Source organism: Vicugna pacos, chromosome 14 (genome assembly GCF_048564905.1).
Source record: "Vicugna pacos chromosome 14, VicPac4, whole genome shotgun sequence".
Lineage (NCBI taxonomy): Eukaryota > Metazoa > Chordata > Mammalia > Artiodactyla > Camelidae > Vicugna > Vicugna pacos.
The window spans coordinates 31,745,681-31,769,217 of record NC_133000.1 but is presented as its reverse complement, the minus strand read 5'-3'; the positions used below and the strand labels follow the sequence as shown (position 1 = coordinate 31,769,217).

The following is a 23,537-nucleotide window of genomic DNA, read 5'->3' as shown; positions in this document are numbered from 1 at the left end:
CCCTGAGTGGAAGGGAGAGTGTGGGCATGCCCATTTGTTTCCTGTCTCCCAGGGCTCTTAGCTTTCTTATTGCCTACCTGCATGGTTACAACAAAATGATCTGCAAAACTGAAAATATTTACTCTCTCGCTTTTACAGAAAAGGCTGGCCAGCCTCTGTTCCGGTACCAGGCAAGAGATTGGAGTTCCTTTCCAGTTTGGAAACATCTTGGCAGGCCCAGGTTTGCAAAGTTCTTTAAGAGTAGTTACGGAGTTTTGCTTTTAAACATTTTTACGGCTGTATATACTTGTGAGATGTGGTTGTGATGTATAATTCTGAGCCGGGATTTTCTCAAACTGTTTCTCACTTCTTATACCAGACATTCCTAAATTCCAAGTGGAACTGCATATTAAGGAAGCCATGGAATTTAGCAAAAGGATACAGATTTCATTTCCTTTTAAGCATCGATGAACCTCCATCATGGCAGTATTTGTTATGTGTTATTGATAGGGGAAATAAGTAGTAAACAGATTAATAGAAAATAGGGGATTCTAGGTACACAGGTTCATCTTTTCAACGTTGTTTGTAATATTTGCAGTTTAAGATGACCATTCCTGAGAAACAGGCAGCCTCTTAGAATGAAATAGCATTTCCTCTGAAATATAATTAATTTTTATTTTGTAGACAGCAGGAAGGGTAATAACACATCACACATTTGGGGACGTCAAAGAGAAAATGTAACTTTCTGGGAGCTCACTCCCCCGCCTCCCCCTGCCCTTTTTACTGTCCCATTCTCCCTGGAAGGCTCTTTCTTATCTTCTGCTCATGGCTCCAGTAACTCTTTCTTCCTCCTTGTTCCTCAGCTGGTAACATTTGTTTTATATTTTGAACAAGCAAACAAGCCAACAGAAGAGAAATTTCACAAGCAACTCCCAGCACATCCGCTCGCCTTCTGATGTCTGTGACCTCACTCTCGGTGCCCCACTGCTTATTAAAATTGGCATCGAAAGGCAGTTCCTCCAAAAGTCCCCGAGGCCCCATCCCTCCCATCTTCTCTGGGTTGTCACTCCCAAAACCATCCTCTCTTTCACTGCCTCATCTATTTTGTTCTCCTGCTAGTTGGCACCATCAGTATATAAACGTCCATCCTCTTAAACAAACAGCACTCCTTGACCCTAATTCACCCCCACCAATTGCCACCCTGTGTCTTTGCAGCAAATCTTTAAGGAGTTGTTTAAACTCACTGTCTGCATCTTCTCTTGAGCCATCCCCTTTTACACCCACTCTGGCTTTTCGCCTGATCCCTCGCTCTTTGGAAACTGCCCTGTCAAGGCCATCAGTGACCCCATGTTGCTAAATATAGTGGTCAATTTTGACTCCTCATCATGCTTGGCCCCTCGGCAGCATTTGACCCAGCTCTTCCATCCCTCCTACCCCGTGTTCCTGCTTCATTCAACCTCCAGCCCATCGCTCTGTCTGTTTCTGCTTTTGGCCTGCTGGCTGGTCCTTTGCCAATGTCTCCTGTTTTTTCCAAACATATACTGTGGGTGTTCCCCAGGGTGGGTTCCTGGGCCTCTCCTCTCTCTCTCTGCTATTCCTTTGGTGGAAGCAACCCAGCCTTGGAAATTGGCATGCCATCAATTTCTCGATTTCTCCAAAATTCCCTGATTTCCCCTTTCCATCTGAGCCTTTATCCCTGAGACTCACATCACATTCTTTTCCTTTCATTCATCTTGCTTTCTCATTCATACATATGTTCTACTATGTAATTACTTTTCCAAATTTTGAATCAGTACATATATATCATGTAAAATGCTCAAATATGTATTATTTCCACTAAGATGCTAATTCTACCTTAGAACATTTCTGCACTTCTGTATTTATGTGAATAAAGCGAATAGTATTTCTACAAGCCTCATAGTTAAACACTGTGTTAGTTTGGGGCTATTATGTAACATGAAATAATGGTACATCAACATAGTCGTTTTTCATTTATTTTTATGTAACACCGAGATGAGGTTTTTGCCCTGAAGACTGGTTTTATTGAAATTTTACCTACGTTACGGACAGTCAGTTTATGTGAAAGCCCTCATTTCTCCCCTTTTTTGATATATGTTCCATTTGGCTATATATAACTTATACCTTGGCATGAAACAAAATTCCCAAATCATTCACATAATACAATTAATATGTTTAAATTATATTTTTTAAATGTTAAAAAGAAAAAGAAAACAGATTCCTCTACCTACTAGGCACTTCTGTGGCAATATGTAATACACCCCTTAACCATGACATTGAAGAACTGAGCTGATACCAGCCCCTTTCCACCTGCTCAGCCCCACCTTTTCCCATCCCCTTTCCCATCCGGAGAGGACATCCCTCCCATTGTCCAGGCCCAGATGTTGGAACCATGTCCTTTCTCTCTCTTTCTTTTACACTCACAGATAGCAAATCCAGCTTGTTAGAAAATTCTGGATATTTTGTCTTAATTAAATACCTGCTCTCTGCTCCCCGCCCTCCTAAGAGCCACCTTCAGCCCTTCCTGGATACCAATAGCCTCCTGTTTCCATCTTTGCTTTCCTACAATCTCTCATCCACACAGAGTCAGAGGGAGCCTGTAAAAACATAAATTGGGGGTGGTGGGTGTAGCTCAGTGGTAGGCCGCATGCTTAGCATGCTTGAGATCCTGGGTTCAATCCCCAGCACATTCATTAAAATAAATAAATTACCTCCCCCCAAAAAACACAAACACAAAAGCATAAGTTGGACTACATCACCCCTCCCCTCAAAACTCACTAAACGGTTCACCATGTCATTAGGAGCCAAAGTCGTCACAAAGGCCTCAGGACCCGGCGTGTTCTGCCTCTCTGCCCACACTCTCCCCCTCACTCTGGGGGCCTCTGGCTCCGGCTCTTCCTTCTTCCTCCGGATCTATTCTGCTTCAAGTTCATTACTCCGTGAGATCTGCCAGGATTGCCTTATTCCCTCCTGCCTGCCTCCCACCCCACCGCCATCACCCGAGTTTGCTCATATCACTCTTTTTTAAAAATTTTTCCAAACTCTTGCTACCCCAACATGCTGCCTGTTTCCTCTGCTAAAATTCTGAGCCCCCAGTGATGGGGAGTCATGTCTATTTTGTTGACTGATAAAGCCCGAGAGCCTTGGGAACGGTCTAGTTAGGAGATTCCCGTACATAGTAGGAGCTTATACACATTTGCTGAATGAATGTAGGTGCCCTGGTCCAATCCGATGGAGCACTTCTGTGACGTGCTCAAAGAATAACTCTCCTTTCCACCTGAGAGGGGGTGACAACTTCCTTGGTGATTAAAGGCAAGAATTTTTTGCTTTATGCTGTTAACCTTAGGCGGGGAGACTGGGGTATCTTCATATATATTTTTAAATTTGGTTCACTCTGCAGTTGGTCTTTGGTCTCTGTATAATTTTGAGAAACTCTTTATGAGTGATCATTCTTTGATCAGATTGAACAGGTTCCAGGGGGAAGGACCAAGCCTGTCCCATCAGCCATCCTATGTGTCATGTCCTGGGACCCAGTGGATGCTCAGCATGTAAGTGAACCGACAGGAGTGAGTGAAGAGATGGGAGCATCTCATTATTGTGGCGGCTCTCTGTCCAATGCCTTGAGATTTGGGGAAGGGTTTACGAGTGCAGAAGGGAGAGGTCAGGTCCTCTGTGCTTTTCCTGATTGCCCTGGCCTTACCCATTCCCCCAGCCCCCTCTGGGCAGCCAAGCCAAGGAGCTGGGCCACCAGGGGTTGTGCTGATCAATAATCCACCTTCACCCCAAGTCTGGGGGTAGGTACACATGGTTGTAGACACTGGAGTCAGGTCCTTGGAGGAATTCCTCACTGAACTATGTTTTGGACCTTTTATTTTTCTCTAGAACCTCCAGCTGAAGAAGATTGTCTTAGACACATGAAAGTTGAGGACACCTTCTGTCCCCTCGCAACCCAGGTGGGGCTGGGAGTCTGCTGTTTCTATAGCCGGTGGGCTCGAGTTGATTTGGGCATCCCTGTGCCTGAATTCCTGCAGTACACTCGGTGGTAAGGATGGGGGTGCCTGGCAGGGAGGGAAGCGGGTCGGGAGACTGTACAGCTGGGCTGATGTTAACCTGGGGTGAGCGGGAGCCTGCTGATGCATGGCATCTTGGGTCAGGGAACTCTCCACACTCAAGAGGGGTTCCCACTCCCGCAGGGGCCCTTTGATCAGGGTGCTGGGCTGTCAGGGGACCACAGGGGTCCCAGTGAGGATTAGGGGGCCTTCAGGCAATGGGAAGTGTGGGGTCCAGCGGCAATTGAATTAACTGTGCACCCAAACCCAGCCCCCACCTCTTTCAGCCTGTTTCCTAATCTGCAAAACTGGAATGTTTTTAAACATCTCACGGGGTCGTTGATGGGCTGGGACAGACTAGACAGTCAGGAGCTGGAATTCCTCTGTCCCCTGATTGTTTGCCTTCTTTCTGACTCTTTGCTCTCACAAGCTCAGTCTCTCTGTCTCTCGCTCTTTCACTTCTAACTTTCTCTCATGCTCTGGTTTCATTTGATTTCCAACCACCGCCCCTCCCCTCCACCAATCCCCAGATGAGTGAACTTGATTTCTATGTGTCAGTTCCAAATTCCCAGGAAAGATGCTCTGTCACCCTCTGGATCTGTTGTCCGACCCATGAGTTGTGGCCAGAGGAGCGAGTCCCTCTGGGACCAGCAGATAGTCTCTGCCCAGCCCCCAGCCACCACTGTGGGAGCACATAGCTCTCCGTGGAGGAAGTACTGGCTGTGACCTTGTGTCACTAAGTGTGAATTTATGTCTTCTCTTGAACCACCTTCATCCTCCTAAACAAAGATGAAAATTAAACACTCCCGGGATTTGTGTCATGGAACACTCAGGGTGGGGGCTAATGGGGCTGGAATTTCTGCTGTATTTAAGGGGCTACAGTGAATCCCCAACGAGAGCCTGCAAAGGGAACAGCACCCAGCACTTAGGACGCTGAGTCTGCGTGATTTTGAGCCAGACTTCTGACCACAGCTCAGGGGTCTGGTCTGACCAGTTAGCCTTTGAAACCAACCAGCTTTGGATTCCTCAATCCCACCCTGAGGTTTTACCTGAACCATCAGCTTCTGTATCTCTGAAGACAGATGATGAGGACCCTTCACGTAAGCCGTTCGCACAGCCCTGTTCAGGCCTTTGTGCTGCACGGTCTGCCCGGCGAGCTGACCGAGGTTGGTATTTTACTGATATTAGAAGTAGTCTGGTTTACCGATGTACTGTTTCACTGAACAAGCAACAGAAGCCACTTCTCGCTGATAAAAGCAGAAAAGGGACATAATGAAAAGATACTGGGAGGGTGTGTGGAGTGGCCAGGACCGGAGCCAACCCAGGAGTTGTAGGAGGTGTTAGGGAGCCCCAGGCACCAGGCTGGGAGGGGTGCTACCGGGCCCCTGCCACCCCAGAAGGGACCCCCCTCCACCCGACCCTCCACCTCACTCACTGCAGGTTCATGTCCCGGCAGGGCCAGGTCACACTGAAGCCACCAGCACACACCTCAGTGGGGCAGCTGGCCCCGTCTGAGCTGCGGGTGTGCCTGGTGTGGGGAGAGGCCCAGTTAGAGGAAGGCGGTTCCTCTACTGTTCCGAGTTAAGGTGCAAGTCAGTGCCCATCACTCAGGAGAGCCAGGCTGGACGGACCTCATTGTGGTGACTAGGCTGTCTGAGTTCACTTATTACTTTCTATGTTTGAAGGCCCTGGAGGGAGAAAAAGTGAAGGTTCTAGTACTTATTTTGTGTTTCCCACGTACCAGGTGTGGTAAGCAAGCCACTTCAGACAAGGCCCAGAGCAACCACGTAAATAGGCCACGGAGCAAGTCGTGCAGTCAGGCCTCTGTGGTCCCGAAACCCGTGTCCCCATCGGCTCCATAGTTACCAGTGGAAACTAAGTGGATTTATGGGACTGTGTGCTCCTGTGGGGGCTGGGATATGTGTGTTTAAGTCCACATCTTCAGAAACTCGGCTAGAACCACAGCCACTGATTGCACAGTGGCAGAGGAAGGGAGGATTCCAGCCTCTGGTCCAGCTCGTGTGCAGCTCAGAAGTTCTTCCTCCTGTCCTGAAAATAACACCAGATCTGAGGGAGCTGCAAACCCACTGCTCTTCTTAGATCCCAGAAAACTGAGGGGGAAAGCTGCTCCCAACCCAGAGAGATTGCAAAGGGAACAGCGGGCAGGCTTGGAGAGTCACAGCTCCCAAGGCAGAACCTGCTTTTATAAGAATCCCGGGGGCAGGTAGATTTAACAGGTCCCTGAGGCCAGCAGGAGGCTCAGTGTGGGGAAATCAGAGTGTGACAACTCCAGGGGGCCAGTCAGAGGGGCCCCATGCTCTTTTTCATGTATTTTACATCCAGGACCGTGTCCTGTTCTCAGAATGAAGGTCAGAGGATAACTCCTCATTCTTCCTGCTTGGAAAGGAGAAAATAACTGTATTGAAATACACCCAGAACATTCCGTTTCATTGGGGGAAGTTGTTTTTTGTTTGTTTGTTTTTTTAATGAGAAATAATTTTACCAGAGCCTAACCAACCTGGGAGAAGGGAAATCCCTTCTGTGTCACCCAAATTGGGGTGGGGGAAAGAGACACACTTGTGGAGGTCACAGCTCAGGGCACAGGCTCAATGAGAACTAATCACAGGACTGCAGATGCCCTGCTCTGTCCCGCTCCCCCAACACCTTACCTCCATGTCAGTAGGGCCCGTGTGTAATAACAGGAGTAAAACTAAAAGAAGTAAATGTCTCAGGAGTGTCTAGGGAAAACCCAAAGACAGCGGGGAGATGAAAACAAGGACACACAGGCTGTTTTAGCCTCTCACACCAATAGCTGTAGCAAACTACACACAGCCCAGCCCCAGTAGATAAACAGACAACCTCACAGAAGAAATTATTTATTTTGGTTCTCTTACTCAGTGCATTCCATGGTGCATCCTCGCCTAGAATTGAGTGGAAGCAAGTCCATCTCAGAAGGGACATAACTGAAGAGGGATGGCTTCCCAGACTCTGAGGGGCAGAGAGAGCACCAGCCTGGGTTAGAGAAACGTGAGGGGTGGGGTAAGGTGTGGGCTGCCTTCTTCCCCAAATAATGAACCTTCCTGAGGCCAGCACAGTAGGAGGGAGGGCCATGGGGTGGAAGCAGCCAGACTTCATCCTGAGAACTGATGGGATGCCTCAAAGGGACAATTCAGGTGCCCAAACTGGGCCCTGAGTGTGGGAGCCTGTCGGTCTGACTCAGAGCCCAGGACTGAGGTGGGCGCACAGCAGGCCGGTCTTACTTGGCTGGATCCATTTCACTTCTCCGAAGCCCTGTGTAAAACATGAAGCGTGGACGGCCTGGTGAGCACAGCTCTGCCCTCAAGACCGGTTTCAACTCCTCTCTTCCCAGAGAACAGCATCTCTGAACCCATCCTGGGTGACCTCACAGAGATCACCCTAGTGGCCCAGGCTAGTGACCGGGAACATGTACCTTCCTGCAGGCAACCCCTGACGTCCACTGATGCATCATGTACTGGCAAAGAGTGAGTCCCTGTGCATTGGTCTAACAGCAGAGACTCTGCCAAAGGCCCAAGAGGTGGTGTGTGGGACATGCAGGGGTGCAGGATTGTAAGCAGTGCAAAAGTGTAACTGGTGACAGGGGTGCAGGGGCTGTGGAGGGCGCAGGCATTTCAGGGGATGTGGGGGTGGAGGGATGCAGAATTGCAGAGTGTAGCAGGGGTTCAGAGGTGCAGGGAGTGTAGGGATGCAGGGAGGTGCTCAGGGACGTGGCCAGGATTAGAAGGCAAGTGCACATCCTTGCAGTCAGCCTGACCCCGGGAGGCTATTGCAATGCTTTGGGGCGGCGGCGGCGGCGGAGGCGGCGGTGGCGGTTGGGAGGCTGCCCGGGCAAGCCGGTCGATTTCTTCTCTTCCCTCCAGCCTGGCCTGGGGTGGGGCTTGGCCGGCGGAGATTCGCCAGATGTTGGACTCCAGGTAAGCTTGCTCCTGGGAGGTGGGGCGGTTAGGTCAGCGGGCGGCGGCAGCGGTAGAGGGGCGGAGCGGGGCTACCCCTGGCGAACGGGTGGAATAGCTGCCATTTCCCGGCTGCTGGGCCTGGGAGCGGCCTCTGCTTCCCCAGGTAGCCGGACACTCCTGTCCCACTCAGCTTGCTGAGTGCGGAGTGGGGGCGGGGCCGTTAAGGTGCGGGGCCCACGGGGGGAGGGGGGCTGCCGCGGGGGAGCCAGTCAATTCGCTCCGCTCTCCCCAGCGGCGGAGCGAGGGGCGGCTTCTGCTGCCCTAGAGGCGGGACGCGGTTCTCCAGATGAGCTTGCTCCTGGGAGGCGGCGGCGGAGGCGGCAGGGGCAGGGGATGTGTTCCAGGGAGCTGCTCCATTTCTTCTCTCCCCCGCGGCCTGGCTTGGGGGCGACCTCTGCCGCCGGAGATTTGCCTGAGGTCCGACTCCAGGTGAGCTTGCTCCTGGGAGATGGGTGCGGTGCGGTCAGGGGGCTGGTAAGGTGGTGGCTGCGGGCATAGGGAGGCTGCCCCGGAGGAGCTTGTGGATTAGCTCCATGTCTGCACTGCGTGGCCTGAAGGCGGCCTCTGCTGCTCCAGGTCCCGGGACACCCCTGTCCCACTTTGCCTGCTGGGGGCGGGAGGCAGGGTAGTCAGGGTGCAGGGGTGGCGGTGGTCGGCGGCCTGCAGCGGGGGAGCGGCCCATTTGCTCCCATCTTCCCCGCGTCTTGTCCTGGGGGTGGTCGCTGTTGCCCTGTGTTACGAGAAGCGTGTATCCTAGTCGGCCTGACCCCGGGAGTTGGACTTGGTACTTTGGGGGTGGTGGCAGCAGCGGCAGGTTTTCCAATGGAGCTTATCCATTTGCTCCCACTTCCCCCCATGGTTTGCCCTGGGGGCGGTCTCTGTTGTCCCAAGTTCGCCGGACGTCCATCTCCAGGTCAGCCTGCTCCCTAGAGGAGGCCACTGTGAGGTCATGGGCAAGAGTGGTGGCTGCTGCGGGGGTAGGGGCTGCCTTGGGGAGCTGGTGGATTGGCTCCCGTCTCCCCGATGGCCTAGTGTGGGAGTGGCCACTCCTGCCCCAGATCACCAGACGCACCTGTCCCACTCAGCCTGCTGGGGGAGGGGCGCCCTGGGCGGTGCCTTTAAGGTGCCGGGGTGGCGATGGCGGAGGTAGAAGACCTGCAGCGCGGAGCCTGTCAATTTGCTCTCCTCTTCCCCACGACCAATCCTGGGGGCGTCCTCTGCTGCCCAAGAAGCCGGATGCCCGTCTCCAGGTCAGCTTGCTCCTGGGAGACGGGCCCGATGCGGTCGAGGGGCAGAGGCAGTTGCGACGGCCGGCTGCCCCGCCTAATGGGGCCACTTCTTCTCCTCTCCCCTGACCTGGCCTGGGGACGTCCTCTCTGGCGCAAGATTCGCCTGACACCCCACACCCGGTCTGATTGCTCCTGGGAGGTGGGCGCAGTGAGATCAGGAGGTGGAGAGGACAGGGGGCTGCCCCTGGAGAGCTGGAGGATAAGCACCAATCTCTCTGGAGGCCTGACGTGGGGGCGGCCTCTGCTGCCCCTCGTTCCCAGGTCACACTTCTTCGGGTCATATTTCCCTGGGGTTGCAGTAGGGTGCGGGGGCCGCGGGGTGTTGGCGGGGGTATGGAGCCTGCCGCTTGGGAGCAGGGGGTTTAGCTCCCATCTTTTCCACAGCTTGGCCTGAGGGCAGCCTCTCTTGCTCCAGGTCGCAAAGCAGTTTCCCTGACAGCTTAGCCACCAGAGGTGGGCAGGATGGGCTGAGAGCGCTGAGGCAGCCGCCAAGGCAGCGACGGAGGGGGCTGTCCCTGGCCAGCTGATCAATTTGTTCCCATCTCAACATTTGCTGCCCCAGTTTCGCAGAACGCCCTTGTCCAGTTTATTCTTCTCCAGGGAGGTGGGCGCAGTGCATGCAGCCCGAGGTCTGGGCTCTCCCTTGGGAGGGGCAGAAATCTCTTGTTCTCCTTTGTCTTTATTCTTCAGCAAAGTGGTTACTGGACGCAATTCTTAATTCTGAGAAAGTGTATCCTGTGTTACGGAAGAGCTGCTGGACAGTGAGTTTTCTGGGTGGATTTTCATATCAGCTGATGTCCCAGGCAGGCAGGAAAGCTATTACTCAGAGCTTCTTAGTCTGGGGTTGGTGATGGCCCCGCCATCCTCACCATGCTTTTTAAAAATATGTTACTCCCCTCTTTTTCCTAGGTGACATTTTAGGTTATTGGGTCTCAGATTGCTGGCACACTCATCCCTGTTCTCAAATATTTTTAAACTTGGGTGAAGTGATAAGTAGGGGAAGATGATTTACTGAAAGGTAAGACTACTTAAATTCGCATTAAAGCTACATTCTGTCAATCTTTCTCAAATGATTTTTCTCTGATTCTAAATCCACGACCTAGTGAATGTTGTACTCCTGTGTAAATCATTGATCTTCACATCACATTTCTTGAGTGGTCAACGAGATTTGTTAATTAGATTATTCCTGAAAGGAAAAGTTCAGGCTTTTCAGAATTCCTTGTCTGATGTCACCCAGGCAGTCACAGTAGAAGACAGAGCTGATATAAAAATCCCTCAGCTGCCTGAACTGCAAAGCTTCTGGGATTACTGATCCCTGAAATGCAGGTGACTCTTGATGATAATCTGGGGGATGGTTTATATGATCAGATTCTTCCAGTCCTATAAATGGGTTCCGTGGCCCCAGCCCTGGGAGAACTGGTCATAGGGGCCATATCATGAGGGGTGGGATGGGAAGACAATGTGTAAGAGCTGGAATCACTGAGATTCCACACTCGCTAAACACAGACTCCAGAGCCTAATTGTTGTCAGGTTCTGTTCTGGATTTGAGAGTGTGTTCATACATGATTCTTGCCCTTCTGGAGTCACTGCCTGGATGGAAGTAACCTTTACATAGATCTGTGGAGGATGACATTTAAGTAGATGGGCTGTTATGGTTCTCAGTGTGCCCAGGCTTGCTCTTCCAGGCACTCGTGGGACTAACGAGAGTCATGTTATTCACTCATTCACTGATTTATTACCCTTGAATTGATCACTCGTCCCACAGTAAGTGAAAGTAGGTATCAGGAAGCTGAGTTTTGTCCCCTGTCCTATCACTGATTGTATCTGTCAGTCGGGCGCCCTGCGTATGCATTGTGAAATGGTGGTATTTCGTGCCCAATGGGGCAGCACTGTCAGTTCTGAGAATCAGGGGAGACACGTGGGTAGGACAGCACCCTGACACACATGGCACCCCCCACCCCGTGAGGCAGAATTGTCGATGCTCAGGTGACCCGATGTAGACCGCGGTGCTAAACCTGAGCATGTTTAGTGATCCTGGTGGCTATGAAAATACAGACTACCAGTCGCTACCTCTGGAGACTCTGAGGGTGTGCACCCCAGAATTCTGCATTTTAAGAAGCACTTTAACGAATCCTGATGAAGAGATCTGAGTGTCCCACGGAGAAACACTGGTGTGCGAGACACCAATATTGAGGATTCTCAGGGAACGATGTCTTTTCAGGTTGGTCCAAGGGCCCTCACTTTAGACTTTTGCCTTGGGTTTAATTGTATGTGTTCAGAAGTGATGTCTTTCACTTCCAGTGCATGTCAGTATGCTCTGTGCAGGGATTTGCTCTCAGTAGATGGCAAAAACTGATTCTTCAGGTCACCGAGCTAAAGTGTGAACGATATTTTATTTTGGTTTTCTTTATAGCAATGCAGAGTCTCCCGAGAAGAGATTCAGACTGAACAGCTTTGGAAGATGGCTGCTGCCCAAGGTGTTCTCTGGCAGTGCAATCACGAATCTAGGTCCCTCTTTCACTGCTACATCAATGGAGTGGACCACTTGGACAAGGCCAAAGCTGGTATCCCTACCATAGCCCTTTACAGTGATATTCTGCTCCAGGAAGCCATCAGAAGCAGCAGGTGGCCAGAGGAGGAGCCGAACAGACTCATGAAATGTGACATCCCCAACTTTATCAACACGGACCAGAACTCTTCCTTTGTGGAAAATGATTTCCTGATTTTGTAACTACCGATTGTTCTAGAAAATAAGCCAGTTGCCCAGAACTCACACAAAGACTTGAATTGAGAAACGTGCTTTGTCAGGTATCTTTCTGAAGATGTGAAGTCTGTCTTTGTATGGCAGGAAGTCCCCTTTCACAAAACTGAATGTGTTTGTGTCTGAGAGAGGGAAATGGAGACAGAAAGACGAAGAAGCAGAAGAGAGCCCCCTCAGAAGAGAGCTAGTTAAGGTGAGTTTTTGTGCCTTTAAAAAACATTTGGGGTTTTAGGGGGAACAAAGTATTTACGGTGTCTTATTCTCCTCGTTGGAAACCTTGGCCCCGTCGTCAGAGTCAGCGGCCTTGAACGGGGGTTTCACGCTGCGTTTCATCTGGCGCTGCCACTTCCACGCTCTGCCTTTAGCACGTTGCTTTGCCTGTCAGGGCTGCCACCCTTTTAACTGTAAGGTGAGGAGTCTGGAGTGGATGATCCACCCCAACTCTGCTGTTTTGCAAATTTCTGATTTCGTATTCAGATGAGGCTGGGATACACCTAGAGCAGTATAAACCAGGCCCTACCTCCTGCCTATTGCTGGGGCATCCCTCAGGCCTGTGCCTTCTACTCAACCCTTTACTGAGCCCAGCTTTTGTCAGGAGCCCAAGTGCCTACTGGGATGGCAGGGGACTTGTCTTTCGTGGTCACGGTGGCCAAGAATTCTATTGGTTGTGCTGAAACAACTCTTCTGAGATCCTCCACCCACCCCTGCTCAAACCTAATGACAGCCCTACAGTTCCTTTCCTAGGAGGAGGATCAATCCATGGTGCATTTTATGACAATCCTGTCCCCAGGAATGCACGGAAGTTTATCAGCTGAGTGAGGGGAGGTGCCTCTGTGTCCCTGTATCTCTGTCTGCTCACAGTTCGCGGCCACCGGCTACTGAACAAGAAAAGTGCTATTCACCATGTTGTGTGTTTTCCAAATGTGTAGGTGATGGTCTTGTGGCTCATGCGTGGGCTTTGATTTGGGATGGTGAAGGGCTTATAAATACCTCATCAACATGTATTCGAGGTGGCCTGTTGCCACACAGATTTGATTCATGAAGGCATCAAGCCTGCACACTGGTTTGGAAACAACTTGGTTTTGATCATTCACACTGCATGCATGACTCGCTGCTAATCTCTGGGTGTTTTTTTCATTTCAGATTTATTCACCCCGTGTCTTGCTTAAGCTGAAAAATACATTTGTTTCACCAGAATATCCTCTGATTCTTTGTTTACACACATCCAGTTTTTTTTAATTCCTTTAAAAATGATTCTGTGTTTATAATGCCTCCTAATTTCTATCATCTCTGTGTTGCCAGTGGCCTGAGACATGCACCAGATTTGATGCCGGAACTGTTCCACCAAAAGAAATCCCTTTGTCGTAATATCTTTTGAGGAAAATATTATTCTTTAAGGCTCTAACAGTAAATCGTAGAACAAAGCATGGAACATTTCTTGTAGTTAATACATGTTCATGCAAAAAAATGATATTTTCATTAAACAATGTTGATTTTAATAACTTTTACAAATGTGAACATTATTATTCATAATTTAAGTAACCAGATAAAACCACAGTTATTTATTATGAAGATTGAAAACTATTTACACAGTCTCTTAATTAGAAGTAGCTTTATTAGAAGACTGAAGGTTATTTAAAAGATGGAAAAATACCCATGATGACACCATCATTTTTATTAACTAAATATCAAGAACTGTGCAGGGTTAAGATTTAACCCTCTGCAAACTGCCAAGTTAGCATGAGGTAGTTTGTGGATGCTGCCAGAGGACAGGACACTCCCCCAGGATCAGAGACAAAGGACTTCCAGCCAGCACAGCAGGCAGCCTGTGGTTCAAGTTCATATTGGTTCCTGAGTTCCTTTCCTATTGCTGTTGTAACAAAGGACCACAGACTCAGTGGCTTAAAGCAATACACATTCATCTTCCCACTGTTCTAGGGTGCAGAAGTGCAAGGTCAATGTCAGTTGCTAAAACCAACGAGTGGCCAAGGCTAAGTTCCACACCGAGGCTCTTGGGAGGGATTCGTCTTCCTACCTTTCCCAGCTTGCAGAGGTGCTCACACTCCTTGGCCCAGGGCCCTGTGTCACTGTGACCTCTGCTGCCACTTTACATCTCTGTCTCTGACTATATAGATATAGAGGAAGAGTCTTCTACATCTGGTATGGACCCTTTTTCCTAAATGGACATTGTATCCCTATTTATGTGCAGATGAAAACCCCTTCCCTCCAGGGTGCGGTGGCATCAGCTCACAAGATGACCACTCTGGGCTTTAAGTGTCCTCTTTGTTTTGTCATCAGGGAACTTCTCTCTCCATAGTTAGCTCTGTGTTACATTGTTGTTATATTTTACCCGGAATTACTGAAAGTTTTACTTAAAAGAGATCCTAATTAGCTCTGTTTACCTGTTTCCAGAGCTGAAAGCTTCAGTTCTAGAGTATCTGTTTGATTTTTCTTAAAAATACATTCCAGTATATTTCTCTGGTGAAAGTCTCTACCCTGTTATCTATTCTCCCATCATTTCCTTATTTTCTTGAATATATTAAAAGTATTTTATAGCCTCTATTGGTAGCTCTGATGCCTACATCACCTGGGGGTTTGCATCCTTTGTCTAATGCTCCTTATTCTCATGTTATCTGTCATATAGTCTGGACATGTTGCATGTAATAACATGGCAGACATTGCAAATGAAAAATCCATGTTATCTTCCGTGAGAGCTTTTCTACCTTCCCGTTAGGCAGACAGTGTGAGGGACTGATCATGTCACTCCAATCAGGCGCTGAGGTGGATCAGGACTAAAGTGCCTTTTTTTTTAAAACAGCTTTGAGGTATACTTGGCAAAATAATTTTCACACGTTTAAAGTGTACAGCTTAATACGTTTTGACATAAGAATATCCCCAAGAAACCATGACCACACTCAAGAGAGTGAACATACCCATCACCCACAAAGCTTCTCTCCTGCCTTTTGTTGTCCCTCCCTCCCTCCCCGTCTCTTCCCCTGGGAACCATTGATCTGCTTTCTATCACAACATATTGGTTTGCATTTTCAAGATCCTTATATGAATGGATTCATGCATTATCTACTCTATGTTGTCTGACTTCTTTCATTCAGTGTAATTATTTTGAGAATCATCTGTGTTGCTGTATTAATAGCTTATTTGTCTTATAGTAGAGTATTGTTTAGTGCTGATTTTTTACTGAAGAGTTTATTGTGAGCAGTGTTTGTATAGACCATCATTTCTTTCTGCATTTACTTCTTGATGGATGCATGGGTTATTTACAACTTGAGCTGTTATAAATAAAATAGCAGTGAATATTTGGTTACAAGTCTTTGTATGGACATATGAGTTTCCTTTCTAAAGCACCAGATGAGGAATGTCTGGGTTATATGATACATAGGTGTTTACCTTTTTAAAAGAATCTGTTAAAGACTTTTCTAAAATGGTTGTACTATTGTAAATTCCTCGTGGTGTGTATGAGTTCTGGTTGCTCTACTTCCTTGCCAGCACCTTGTAAGGTCAGTCTTTCTAATCGTATTCTTTCTAGTATGTATGTGAACTAGTATCTTACTGTGGCTTTTAAAAGTATTTCTCTAATGACTAATGACATCTTTAATCAGCATCTTTTCATATGCTTATTATCCATCTGGATATCTTTACTGAAGTGTGTTTTCTGGCCTCATTCATTCTTTCAGGTGTTTGAATTATTATTGAATTTTGAGACCTCTTTATTCTGGATCAGATAGAAAGAGAGACCTTTATCAGATTTATGATCTGCAAATAGCTTCTGTCTATGGCTTGTCTTTTCATTTGCTTAGCAGTGTTTAGAAGAGCTTTGAAGAGTCTTCATGTTGACAAAGTTCACTCTATCAGTTTCTTTTTAAAATAGATGATACTTTTGGTGTCATAGCAAAGAAATATTTGCCAAACCCAAGGCCATAAAGCTTAAGCCTATGCTTGTTCTCCTAGCTGTTTTATAGTTTTAGATTTCCTATTAAGATCTATGATCCATTTTGAGGTAAATTTTGTATATTTTGTGAGGTGTGGATCAAAGTTCATTTTTTTTTTTGTGTATCACTATCTAATTGTTCCAGCACTACATGTTGAAAAGACCCTTTCTCCACAGCATCCTTTTTGAGAATCAATTGTCTGTATAAGTGTTGGTTTAGTTTTGAACATTCTATTGTGTTCCATTATTCTATTTTCCTGTTTTACACCAACACCATAATTTCTGATTACTGTAGCTTTATAAAATAAAGTCTGAAAATCAGATAGTGCAAGTCTTCCAACTTTGTTTTTCTTGTTCAAAGTTGTTTTGGATATTTGGATCCTTTGAATTTTTATATGAATTTTAGAATAAGCTTTTAAATTCCTTACATCCTGTTCCGCCAAAATTCCACCCATGTCTTTGGCCGTCTCCAAAGCCACATTTTCTGAAGAAGTCTCTCTACATCCCAGGTGAAAGGAATTTCACTTTTGTCTGTGCTCAAATCACATTTGATAATATTTGATTACATTTAATCATATTTGGCTGTATGTACTTGTCTGATCTTTCCAGCCATATAGTAAATCTCAAAGGATTAGGAATCTTGACTTGGTTCCCTCTGTGTGCTGAGAAACTAGTTCTATGCTTTGCAGGAGTGAGCCCTGCAGTAAGAGGTATCTGCAGCACACATCTAGCTCATTGCTTGAATATTGTCAAGGAATTCTGCAGATTTAGAATTGTTTATTGATTGTTGTCTCCAAGACGGCTCAGTCTTTTTTATTTCTATTGCTACTGCTGCAGTTTCAAAGAACAATGGGCTAATTATTTTCCAAATATCAAATCATACTCTAATTGTGTTGTCACGCAAGTTATGTGCTGCTGTGTCTTAACAACCTGCTTAGTGTTCACAGGCTCCTTCACTCATGGAACATTTGGGAGAATGTCATACCCTTAGAGATAGCAATGCTGACTTTGGCGACCTGAGCAGCAGTATCCGAACTCACTCCTGCTGTTTTTCCAGTGTCCCCTCTAGCCCTCCTCCAGCCCTCCATGGGGGGCCCTGCAGTTCTGCCCTAGGAAAGCCTGTTGCTTCTCAGGAAGACTTCCCTATGAAACATAATCATGTCCTTCTTGTGGGGACATTCAGTCCAGAGACCTGAAAGCAGGGGAAAATGTTTAGCCTGCTTTTGGTAGAACCTAAATTCTTCCATATTTGTTAGAAGCAATTTCAATGAGGAAACTGTTTTGGCATCTAACAAATCAGCATAAATGACTGATGAGGAAGATCAGCTTCCCCATCCCACTCAGTCATCATGTTGATGTGACACTCACATTGGCAAACATTTTCTCCTATGAGCAACGTAAAGTTCAAGACGTTATGAATGGCTTTTTGTTTTTATTTCTTAGTCTTTCCACATTCACTGTGTCTCGTGAGATTATATGAATCCTGCTTATTGTCAGCCCAGCACTAAACTTTTTAAAAGGATCACGTGTTTAAAAGGCTAGTGGGCAATTTTTTAGAAGACAGAAATCCTTGGATTTTGGTCCTAGAGTTGAATCTTGGTTAGTGGTGAATGAAAATTCCCGTTAAAATTTTAAATTCAGTGATATAAAGTCTTAAAAATAGTTAAATATTAGTCAATTTCATTAAACACTATAAGAGTTATTTACCTTTAAGCCTGTTTCTGGGGCAATTTTGCAATGATTCCCTCCCTTTATTGATTCCCTCTTTATCAGAATCCTTGAGAGGCCCCTGTCATCATTGTCACTATCGTCATCATCATCATGGAACTGATTCTTCTGGATGATTCTAGGAAAATAAAGAGATGGACGGGATTATGTGTAGGACAGTGTGTGCATATACAATAAGAACAGCTGTCAGACATTAGATGCAAGATACCCATTTCATTTAGAGAAGAATGTGGTCATGAAATCCTGATGTGGTGAATGAAGGAAGCGGTGGGAACAGGATAGTCAATGGAAAGGAGGAGGAAGTGAGTGAAGTTGAGAGCATAGGTCCTTGGTTAGTTGATCAGCACATTGGTGAGAATGAGAGGAGTGTGATGGCAGAATCATGTCCCTCCCCGGCCACAGGGTAGCCACCTGTGACATGTTACTGTACATGGCAAAAGGGATGACAGATATTTTAGGATAAAAATCTTAGAGGATTTCTGTCTCCTAAATTGTCTATTAGTTAGCCTTTTAAACCCATGATACATTATTAAAGATTAGTGCAGGGGCACAAATAAAAAGGATTCATATAATCTCACCAGACATACTGAATGTAGAAAGGATAAGGAAGAAAAACAAAAAGGCACTTATAAGTGCCTTGAACCATAAATTGCTCATGAGAGAAAATGTTACACAAGGTGAATGTCACAGCCACATACATACTGACTGAGTGGGATGGGACAAGGGGATCCTGAGATGAGACAATAGGGTGAGTAGCCCGGACTGTCCAGGTGGGCCCAATGTAATCACAGGTGTCCTTAAAATCGAGGATATTTCCCAGCTGAGTTTAAAATCAGAGGGAGGTGTAGCGATGGAGCAATGTTCAGAAAGGCTGCTGACCATGAAAATGGAGGAAGTTGAGGGGCACAAGCTATGGAAGGTGGGTGACCTCTGTAAACTGGGGGGAAAAAAAAGGAAACATTCTCTTCTAGACCCTCTAGAAGGAAGGAAACCTGCTGGTACCTTGAATTTAGCCCAATGAGAACTCTGTTGGTTCTCTGACCTACACAGCCATAAGCTGAAAATTCTGTGCTAGTTTAAGCTATTAAGCTTATGGGAATTTGTTACAGTGGTAATAGGAAAATAACATAGTGAGCGGTAGTGTAAGGGATTAAAGGTGTAGGATCGGGTGTGGAGAGAATTCTGACATTTACACCTAAAAAACAACCAGGTGAAGTGGGAAGGTGATTTAAGGAAGACCTACCTGGCAGGGCTGTCAAGCAGACTGGAGCGAGCGAAGCCTTGGAGTTAGAGGAATCAATTAAACCTCTACAAGGAAAATAAGAAATAAAATGTAACAGGGCTTCAGTGTTAGTAGATGTAGGAATGGAAATGGGTAGAGAGATATAAACATTATTTTGAAACTAGCTACAGGTTTGATGACTGCATGTTTGGGAGAATTAGCCGATGTGTGGACTGAATGCATCCCCTCAAAATCCATCTGTCGAAACCTCATCTCCCAGGGTGATGGTACAGGGAGGCGGGGCCTTTGGGAGGTGATTAGTAGGATAAAATGAGGTCATGAGAGTAGAGCCCTCATGAATGGTATTAGTGTTCTTATACAGGGCCCCAAAGTGCTTGCTTCTCTCTCCTCTCTGGGCCGTGAAGATAGTGGGAAGACAGCCATCTTCGAGCTGGCAATCCTCTCCCAGATACATTGACCTTGAAAGCCTCAGCCTCCAAACCGTAAGGAATATGCTGGTTGTTTAAGCCACCCTACCCACGGTAATTTGTTACAGAATCCCAGACTGACGAAGACAGTGGAGAATGCCACTGCGTTTGGCACTGATTGCCTGGAGAATGCTGAAACCCAGGGAAGTGGGCAGCACAGACGTTTACTCATTTAATCCTGCCAACACTGTAGGGGATAGAGTCAACATATTCCTCGCTATTTAAAAGGTAAGGAAAAAGAGGCACAAATAATAACAAAGACAACGACAACAACAACAACAACAACAACAACAACAATAGTTTGTCCAAGATTCACACAGAACTCCCTGGAGGTAGAGTGAGAATTAATACTTATGCAGGCTGGCCCCAGAGCCCCTGCTCATAACTAATAAGTCAGATCACCTTGCTTATTTGGATCAGTTTTTTTCAACTGTGATATGAGTGTACTGTGTCCAGTAACTTATAATTTCAAAATACCTCACTGTAAGGGAATCATTAGTTGCAGGCATTACAAACCACAGAAAGCTAGACATACAAAAATAACTTGTTAGGGCAAGATAACCAATAATGTTTTTAAATATTATACCTGCTGACCCTTTGCAATAAAGTGTTTATTTATAATTCTGTCTGGCTACAGAATAACATCATAATCCTGCATGTGGCTGGTGGCTCCCGTGTTGGACAGCACGGGTCTAGAGAATTTAAATAACTTGCCCAGCCTTGCCCAGGAAGCTCGTGGTGGGATCAGAACTATAGTCTGGGACTGTTCCTTCCTATCCAACAAGTCCCTCATGGAAGTTTAGAAGCTTCTCCTTTGGTGCCCAGATGTCTATCCGTACTTACGACATCTTGTCAGGTGCCCCGGCCTGCTCCTGAACATCAGCCAGAACCCACTTCTGCTCTTTTTTGGCGAGGTAATACCTTCTAGCAACTTTCATTACCTTCTTGGCATCAGTTCTTACCTGGAAGGGTAGTGGCTAGAGATGGAAATGTGTCCACATGACAGGTTTTTCAAAAATATAGTAGGAGTGGTCAAGAGAAGAAAACCTCAGGAATACGAGTGGAAGCATGTCATTTAATATACCAAATGCGTACTTTCAATGTATGTTTGTGTTTCCGAGTCCAGGCTTGTTCTACTCGTGTATTACAGGCCAACACATCAGGAGACAAGGATTTGGGGCAAGAAAGAGCGGCTTAAATTTGTAAAGCCAGCGGAGAAGATGGTAGACCAATGTCCTGGAGAACCATCATCCCAAATCTGAATTCAGGCTCTTATATTAAAAAGGGGAAGCGGGAATGCTTGGTTGTTGCAAACTTGGTGTATGAATTCTTTGTTGTTAGAATCCTTTGTTCTTGCAGCTCTTCACCTGGGTCAGATCCGTGTAAACCTCCAACAAGCAAATGTTATTTTCTATTCTGTATCTTGTTATCTTTATACGAATGGAAAAGTGTTAATATCCTTCAAAGTCAGAGCCTTGAGAATAGGGTCTCCTGTATATTTCAGGATCTAGGCTACATTGTTTCACAAAAGGTGCAGAAACAACAAGACTAAGCCTAGGACACAGGGCACAGGGTTAAAGTCAAAGGAACAGATCTAATATGGAGTCAGATTTCTTCTTTCCTATTTCAGTAGTGCCATGGGGAAGGCACTTTGGGCAGCTTTCTGTAGGGTCCTGGAGGCTTTCTCTCTCAGCCTCTGTGCACCTCTATTGAAAACCGGTCATCGCTATTGGCCTGCTGGAAAACCACTCCGCCTGTTTTGCCCTGAAGTTGTGTTCTGTTTATAACTCATCTCTACTCCTTGGAAAACAACTCAGTAAAGACTCAGTTGGTTTTCCACCAGCCCTGGGCAGGGGTGAGGGATAGCATGTTATTATTTTATAAAAAAAAATATAAAAGAAGTTTTAAAACAACACTGGACACATAGGAGAGAGACAAACAATGCTTCCTGGCTTAAATCAAAAGTGATGACTCAGTGAGTCTATGGCTGCTGTATTTGCTGAGCTAGTTACTCCTTTGCTCCATTACACATTTATTTTAACTGAAAAAGAAATATATGCATATGGATAAAAAAATTCAAACAGAGCAAAAAATACTCAAGTGAAAGAAGTTTTCCCTCATCCTCTGTTCTTACACGCCTCCCTGGAGATGCCAATGTTTACAATCCTTTGTGTGCTTTTCCAGATATGCTATGCACGTTCCCACCAATGTATGTAAATTCCTTTAAAGTTTTACTTATTTTTAACTTAAAGGGACTTAAATCCTCAAGTGGCTTCTGCCACAGTAATAGAAAAGAAGAAATCTGACTCCATATTAGATCTGTTCCTTTGACTTTAACCCTGTGCTCTGTCTCCTAGGCTTCATCTTGCTTGTAAAACAATGTTGCCTAGAGCCTAAAATATACAGGAGAGCCTATTCGGAAGGCTCTGACCTTTAAGGGTATTTAACACTTTTCCAATCATATAAAGATAACAAGTTGCAGAATAGAAAATAACGTTTGTTTTGTTGGAGGTTTACAGGGATCTGACCCCGGGAGATAGCTGCAAGAACAAAGGATTCTAACAAGAAGGAATTCCTACACCAAGAAGTTTGCAAAAACCAAGCACATAGGAAAGCAGCCTGAATTCTGACTTGGGGAGATGGTTTTCTAGGACATTAGTTTGCCATCTAGGTCTACAGAAACTTGCTATTCCATGCCCCAACACTTGGTCTCCCAACTTACTGGCCTGTCCTGCACTGAGGAGAATGAATTTGGACTCAATAACACTTCTACCTACCTAGCAAGCTGGGTACTGGGACTGAGGGCAGCTCTCCCACACACAGGGGCCTACCGTGAGCCCTTGATTATTCCCAGAGGTTGGGGTGTGGTTTACCCAGGAGGGATGGGGACTATACACCAACACTCAGGCAGTCTGATCCTTCTGGGGCTCTGACATTTTACCTCCCGCTCCCTGCCAGCCCAACACTTGGGAAAGTGGAGCTAAGGCAGAGATCGTGCCTGCCTGTTTCCCAGTGTGTAAAAGGGGAATATGTACTCTTCCCAAGGTAGTTCTGAGAAACAACACCTGCGGGTGCTTGGTTCCCGGAGCAACAGTAAACCTAGCTCCTTGTGGGGGCAACAGGTGTGATACCCGTAGGGTTTCTGCAGAGACCTTAGCTGGAGGGCTGGGCCAGGGACGTAAAATATGAGCTGTGGGTAATGACGGGTTAGAGAAGGGTGTATAGGCAGGACTGCTGCCTCCTTCGGGATGCCCCAAGAGGTAAAACGCTTTCTCCCCATCTCTGCTACTCCCCTCCCAATTCCAGATAACTGCCTTCTCTCTGCTCCTCCTGTCCATGTGTCTCCCTCCACTTTTCCCCTCCTCCCCTCCTCCTCCCCTCTTCTCCCTCCCTCGGTTCCCCTTCTCTCTCAGGACCCAGAGCAGATCGATGGCCCTCCTGCGCATGCGCAGTCGCTGCCAGCTGGACCGCGGTTTGGAAGCTCCAGCTCCGAGCCGGGGATCTGCCCCAATGGCTTCTCAGCTCTGTCGCCCTGTAGGCCTTTGGCTCCTGCCTGGGGCCGGGGCCTCTGACTGTGGAAGTGCAAGGTGAGGGGATATCGGGAAAGGGGTGAGGCGGCTGCGGGAGGGCGGTCGGCGTGTCACAGCCCCCCAGGGCGCCAGTCAGCGTGTGTTCAGCTGGATTGCTCGGGCCAGGCCCCTCTGCCCGCGCCACCTGCCCCGGCGCCCCGGCCACAGCTTTCCAGGGCCAGGTGTGCCCCTGCCGCCTCTTGGCCCAGCCGGGCTCCCCTCAGTCCGCGGCTGGCGTCCCCTTCCCCTCTCCCTCCCTCGAGTCCTCTCCTCCCGGGCTTCCTCTCCTTGGCCGCCGACCCGTCCCCACCACTGGGCGGGCTGTGTCCCGGGCGGGCGGGGTCTGCACACCCAGACGGGGCGGGCGGCTTGGGCTGGGGCTGGGGCTGGCCTCCGAGCGCGGGGCTGCAGCCCGCGTCCCCCACCCCGCTCTCCCTGCCCCGCGACACCGGGGCTGCCTTCCTCTCCCTTTCCCGATCCCTGAGGTCAAGAT

The 23,537-nt window shown here is 47.4% G+C and overlaps 1 protein-coding gene and 1 long non-coding RNA gene across 2 annotated transcripts in view; both read left to right on the top strand.

Moving 5' to 3' along the window:
• Positions 1-9,172: 9,172 nt before the first annotated feature.
• Positions 9,173-12,018, top strand: LOC140701227 (uncharacterized). The gene is made up of 3 exons (XR_012080189.1): positions 9,173-9,291; positions 10,240-10,348; positions 11,744-12,018. It is a non-coding gene; the product is annotated as an uncharacterized lncRNA (long non-coding RNA).
• Positions 12,019-22,908: 10,890 nt separating this feature from the next.
• The window catches only part of LOC140701208 (uncharacterized), a 541,330-nt gene continuing 540,701 nt past the window's right edge, over positions 22,909-23,537 (top strand). Inside the window, exon 1 of the mRNA XM_072976649.1 lies at positions 22,909-23,062. The gene's annotated coding sequence lies outside the window, so the exon portion shown is untranslated. The remainder of the gene's footprint in view (positions 23,063-23,537) is intronic.